This window comes from Cervus elaphus, chromosome 12 (assembly GCF_910594005.1).
Source record: "Cervus elaphus chromosome 12, mCerEla1.1, whole genome shotgun sequence".
Taxonomy (NCBI): domain Eukaryota; kingdom Metazoa; phylum Chordata; class Mammalia; order Artiodactyla; family Cervidae; genus Cervus; species Cervus elaphus.
In genome coordinates, this window is record NC_057826.1 from 29660900 (window position 1) to 29666899 (window position 6000).

Here is a 6000-nt window from a genome sequence, read left to right on the forward strand (position 1 = left end):
TGACAGAGGATGAGATGGTTGGATGGCATCATCAACTCGATGGAAGTGAGTTTGAGCAAGCTCCAGGAGTTGGTGATGGACAGGGAAGCCTGGCGTGCTGCAGTCCACCGGGTCGCAAAGAGTTGGACATGACTGAGCAACTGAACTGAACTGAACAATGGATGCCTGGTTGAAAACTAGTGATGAAATGACCGTCATAATAAAGATTTTTTTTTTCCTGTATCTGACTCTACGTTTACAAAGCCCTGTCACCTAGACCAGCCAATCTTACCATCAAAATAACCCTTGGGCAAGGCAAGAACTGCTCTCATCCTTTACAGAAGAGAAAACTGAGGGTCAGAGAGCTAACCAGTAATTGCCCAAGGTCATCAAAAGTAATGACTGGTACCCAGGTTTTCCCTTGTATCCTATAGACCAACCCTAGCTTTTACATGTAGTAATAAAAGTAGTCAGGAGAGTCAGGGGTAGAAAGGGCATGGACTTAGAGTCAATGATGGTGTTCAAAACTGGTTTATACTATCTCCTGAGAGCAGACTGTTAAATTTCTAGGGATTTTGCCAGTTTGTTAAACACAGCCACTGTTAAAAGTTAAATTATTTAAACCTCCAATTATATTTTAAACAAAGATGATATGTAGTATTGAAACAAGCTTACAGATATAGAAAACAAATTTACAGCTACCAAGGAGGGGAGGGGATAGAGGGATAAATTAGGAGTTTGGGATAAACATACACACATTACTATATATAAAAATAGATAACCAACAAGGACCTATTGTAGAGAACAGGGAACTATATTCAGTATCTAAAAAATCTGAAAAAATATATATACATATGTATGTGTTTATACGTATGTATAACTGAATTACTTTGTTGTACACATGAAACGAACACATTGTAAATCAACTATACTTCATATCTAAAGTAAGAAAAAAGATAATATATATTAGAAACATATATTTTAAAATATCTTAATGCATCCTACTGTTATCTCTGCTCTTGAAGTCCTTACGTGTATTGTGCCTGAATGGTATAAATACTCTATGATGTATTAACTGCACACCTCTTCCCAACGCCACATTCAGTGACTTCACTTTGGGAACTTGAAACTGGCTGTGGAGGGAGCATTTACATGATGGCAATCGGCAAATGTCACAAATCAAGAACTGACATTGCTTTGTTGATGGTCTAGATAGAAGAAAGTGACAGAGGAACTGTTAATAATGCAAATTAATTGTAAAAAGCATGTTGTCTCTAGAGCTGTTAGGTGGTGAATGGCACAAAAACATTCAACTCAGCAAAGAAGTCATATTGTTGGTGAACAAGTTCCCATATACATCTTTATTGTGTCACTTTTATCTTAGATGAAAATATTAAGGGGACAACGGAGGATGAGATGGTTGGATGGCATCACCTACTCAATGGACTTGTGTTTGAGCAAGCTCCAGGAGTTGGTAATGGACAGGGAAGCCTGGCGTGCTGCAGTCCATGGAGTTGCAAAGAGTCAGACACAACTGGGAGACTGAGCTGAACTGTCTGATGTCAGAACTACATTTGGGTGCTCTACAGGATACAAGGGAGAGCTGGTTGTTAAACATTTACCAGCATACCACTGGGTCTGCTGCCCTATGCCAGCTGGGCCACTTATAGATTTGGTGACCTTAAGCTTGTCACTTACACTATTAGCCTTGGTTTCATTCTTCACAAAATACTTCCTCTCAGGATGTATTGTGATATTTAAAACAGATGAGGTGTTCTTGACCACCACATTCTTCTTCCTCCTCCTTGGCAGACCCTTCTCTCACTAGAGTTTGTATATAGATACAAACTCTAGATACATTCTAGATACATATAGATACATTCGTTCGCAGTCTCCCATGCGGCCTAGGGCGGCAGCCCAGCCTGTATGTCAGCGCACACTGCTATATTTCAAATAGGTTACAGATGTGACAAGATATTGATCCCTTAAGCCTTCAGAACATTTGAGTGAGGCTCAGCTGCTGAAACCTGAGATGGTCCCATCTGGCTAAAAGCAATTCCACTCAGGCACTCTCTATGTCGTAAAAACATTGCTTTCTTTATTTCTGTCACTGTAAAAGAGCTGGGTAGCGCTGGCTTAAGGCAGGGATATGCGACGCAATTCTGACCAATGGAACCTGAGGAAAAGTCTTGGAGGGATGGATCTCAGACTGATTTTCCTCCCTAATAAAAAGAGTCGAACAAGAGAAAGTACCCTTAGGTGTGTTGTTACCTCTATAGGTGAGCCTGGAACCTCTGGGCCGTCTTGCAAAGGACCAGCTGATGAGGAGAAGGGGAATGATGTCAGAAGTCTGGATGCTGCACCTTGTTGAGCCACTGAGCCATCACAGCAGTTGCATACTATAAATTTTTACTTAAGGGGAATATTAATTTTCCTCCTTGTTTAAGCCACTTTTCTTTTTGTATTTGGGGTTTCCTCGGAGGCTTGTAGCTAAAGGGCTTCCCACGTGGTGCTAGTGGTAAAGAACCTGCCTGTCAATGCAGCAGATGCAAGAAAAGCGGGTTTGATCTCTGGGTTGGGAAGATCCCTTGGAGAAGGGCATGGTAACCCACTCCAGTATTCTTGCCTGGAGAATCCCATGGACAGAGGAACCTGGCAGGCTACAGTCCATGCGGTTGCAAAGAGTCAGACATGATTGAGGCAACTTATCACGCATGCATTGTAGCTAAAAGCACAAGCACCCAAATACTCTAAAAGAGCTGGTACGTCCCCAACACCCAGTGAGTGTTCAGTACGGTTGCCTAATAACCAGACTGAATCCTGAGCCTGTAGAAAAACTGCATGGTCAGCTGTAAACTTATTCTCTAAACATTTGAGGGATTTGTTCACTACTTATGGTTCACCTTTAAAGTGTATTCTGATTCTTGCTTAAACATGTATTAAATTGGGTACTAAAAGCAGTAATTGAGAAATGAAGTCATTTAAAGCTTGAGAGCAACTAGACACAGAGATGTTATGAATTTTTTTTTCTTGAAGGATCTTGGAAACTAGAGCTCGGTTGCCTGAAAGATGACATAATCCTCTCATGTTCTGCAGAGCAGTCCTAGAACCAGTGCTTGGGAATTACAGAGAAGACAATTTTAGCTCAGTATCAGGGGAATAAACTTGGCTTTGTTGTTGTTGTTCAGTCACTCAGCCGTGTCTGACTCTTTGGGAACCCATGGACTGCAGCACGCAGGCTCCTCAGTCCTCCATTATCTCTCAGAATTTGCTCAAATTCATGTACATTGAGTCAGTGATGCCATCCAACTGTCTTCCTCTGTCGTCCCCTTCTCCTTCTGCCTTCAATCTTTCCCAGTATCAGGGTCTTTTCCAACGAGTCAGCTCTTCACATCAGGTAGCCAAAGTATTGGAGCTTTGGCTTCAGCATCAGTCCTTTCAATGCATATTCAGGATTAATTTCCTTTAGGATTGACTTATTTGATCTCCTTGCAGTCCATGGGACTCTCAGGAAGAGTGTTCTGCCACACCACAGTTCAAAAGCATTAATTCTTCGGTGCTCAAACTTCATTATGCTGCAACTCTCACATCTGTACATGACTACTGGAAAAACCATAGCTTTGCCAACTTTGTTGGCAAAGTGATGTCTCTTATTTTTAATACACTGTCTAGGCTTGTCATAGCTTTCCTTCCAAGGAGCAAGTGTCTTTTAATTTCATGGCTGCAGTCACCTTCATCAGTGATTTTGGAACCCAAGAAAATAAAGTCTGCACTGCTTCCACTTTTTCCCCATCTATTTGCCATGAAGGGACTGGATGCCATGATCTTAGTTTTTTGAATGTTGAGTTTCAAGCCAGCTTTTCCACTCTCTTTTACCCTCATCAAGAGGGTCTTTAATTCCTCTTCACTTTCTGCCATTAGAGTGGTATCATCTGCATATATAAGGTTGTTGATATTTCTCCTGGCAATCTTGATTCCAGCTTGTGATTCATCCAGCCTGGCATTTTACATGATGTATTCCGCATATAAGTTAAATAAGCAGAGTGACAATATATAGCCTTGATGTACTCCTTTCCCAAAGGTAAACCAGTCAATCGTCCAGTTCTAACTGTTGCCTCTTGACTTGCATACAGATCTTGGCCTAGAATGTGCCAAACTCCATACAAGGCCCCTTGTGAGTGTCATTTAATTCTCACAATAACTTTGCAAAGGAGATACCTTTTTTCCATTTTATAAAAGAGGAAACTATGGCTAAGAAAAGTGATCGTTCACAGACCTAGGACCCTCTAATTCCACAGTCCTGCTTTTTCTGTTATAGAAGCAGACTGGGCCTTCTCCTTGAGGTCCTTTCCATTGCATTTTCTTATCCAGGAAAACAGAACAATTTCAGCAATGATGTTCTAACTGAAGATGTCTTGGTGAGATGGGAGAGGAGTTATATTACATATTACATGGCAAAATATTTCCAAGTTCCATGAAAAATCACTTACCCTAAAGTTTTGCATGGGCTCAGTAGTTGTGGTTTCATGGGCTTAGTTGGTCCGCAGCATGTGAGATCTTTCTGAAACAGGGATCGAAATCTCTCCTGCATTGCAAAGTGGATTCTTAACACTGGACCACCAGAGAAGCCCTAGATTGTTCTTCTTATAGTGCTTCAAAAGGACTCCAAGCCCTATGTATTTTATGTGTTATAGTATTTCTAATTTTTATACTATATACTTAGGTCATATATTTTATTTGATCAATAAAACACCTGGAATATGCTAGGCATTATTCTCGATCCTGGGGACAGTGGGGTGAAAAAGAAAGGCAGTTTTCATGCAGCTTATCTGGGGTCAATAAAAAACAAATAAGGTCGTTGTAGAGGGATAAATACCATGAGGGAGGTAAAGAAGAGTATGATGTGGGCAAGAAGGATGGTACACCAGTCGACCAGAGAGAGCCTCTTAGTGGAAGTGGCAGTTGGCCAGGCCTGAATGACAGGAAGAAGCCACCATGTGAAAATCTAGGAGAAGAGTGTCCCATATAAAAGCAAAGGCTCTGGGGGTGGAAGTGAGCTTGGCATGTCAAGGACCAGACAAAACTCTGGGATGTCTAGGGCATGGTCATGGAGGGAGTGCTATGTAAGAGGGTGCCTCTAGGCCACAGTAAGGATTTTGATTTTAAGTGTGATGGAAAACCACTGGTGGTTTTTATGCAGGGGAGTGATGTGATCTAATTTGTTCTGCTCTTGTCACAGTATGGAAAAGAGATTCAGAAAAGCAAAAGTGGAAGTAGAAAAATCCTTTCATCTCAGTTTCATAAATCCTTAAAGAGGAAGTAAAATTAGCTTTCAGCTTTAAGTGGCCCAGAGTGATTACATTTTGGTGGTAGGAATGTCTTTTAGAGAGTTCTTGTTACTGGGGCTCATGTTTTCATTCCCTGGGAGCTATACTTAGATATTTTTACAAATGACTCATCAAGTAACCTTACTTGGTAAGTTCAGTGAAATGTAGCAAAGAATACCTTGTAGGAAAAGCCACATTAAGAGTAGGTAAAATAGACCCTCTTTTAAGTGGTTCAGTTTCAGGTGAATACTTACTGACCTCAAAAATATCCTCTAAGAACCTCAGTACTTTCCCCCTCTCCACTCCCAACACACACCTGAAAGCTGAAGGATAAAATTCTGCTAGTTAATTTATGCCTTGTGCTATCCAGTGGGGATGATAGTTTAGGTGTCCCTTAACTTAAGGCAGACATTTACATCTTAATGTGAAAGTTTTTACATCTTTCGCAGAGTAAAGTCTTAATATTCTAGAGGAAAGTTGCCTTGACACATACTGGTGAAATAGGGTAAAAGAAATTTAAGAAAGGATTTTCCTCAATAACACCAAAGATGAATTCTCCTTCTACAACCATACCCAGGTTTGATCTTGCTCAGGGAGCTGTGAAAGAAATACCCATGTTTAGTCTTCTTATTGGCTACTAGGTTTCCTTCATTTAACTTAATGGCCATGTATTAGTAGTTTTCCAAGTAAACTT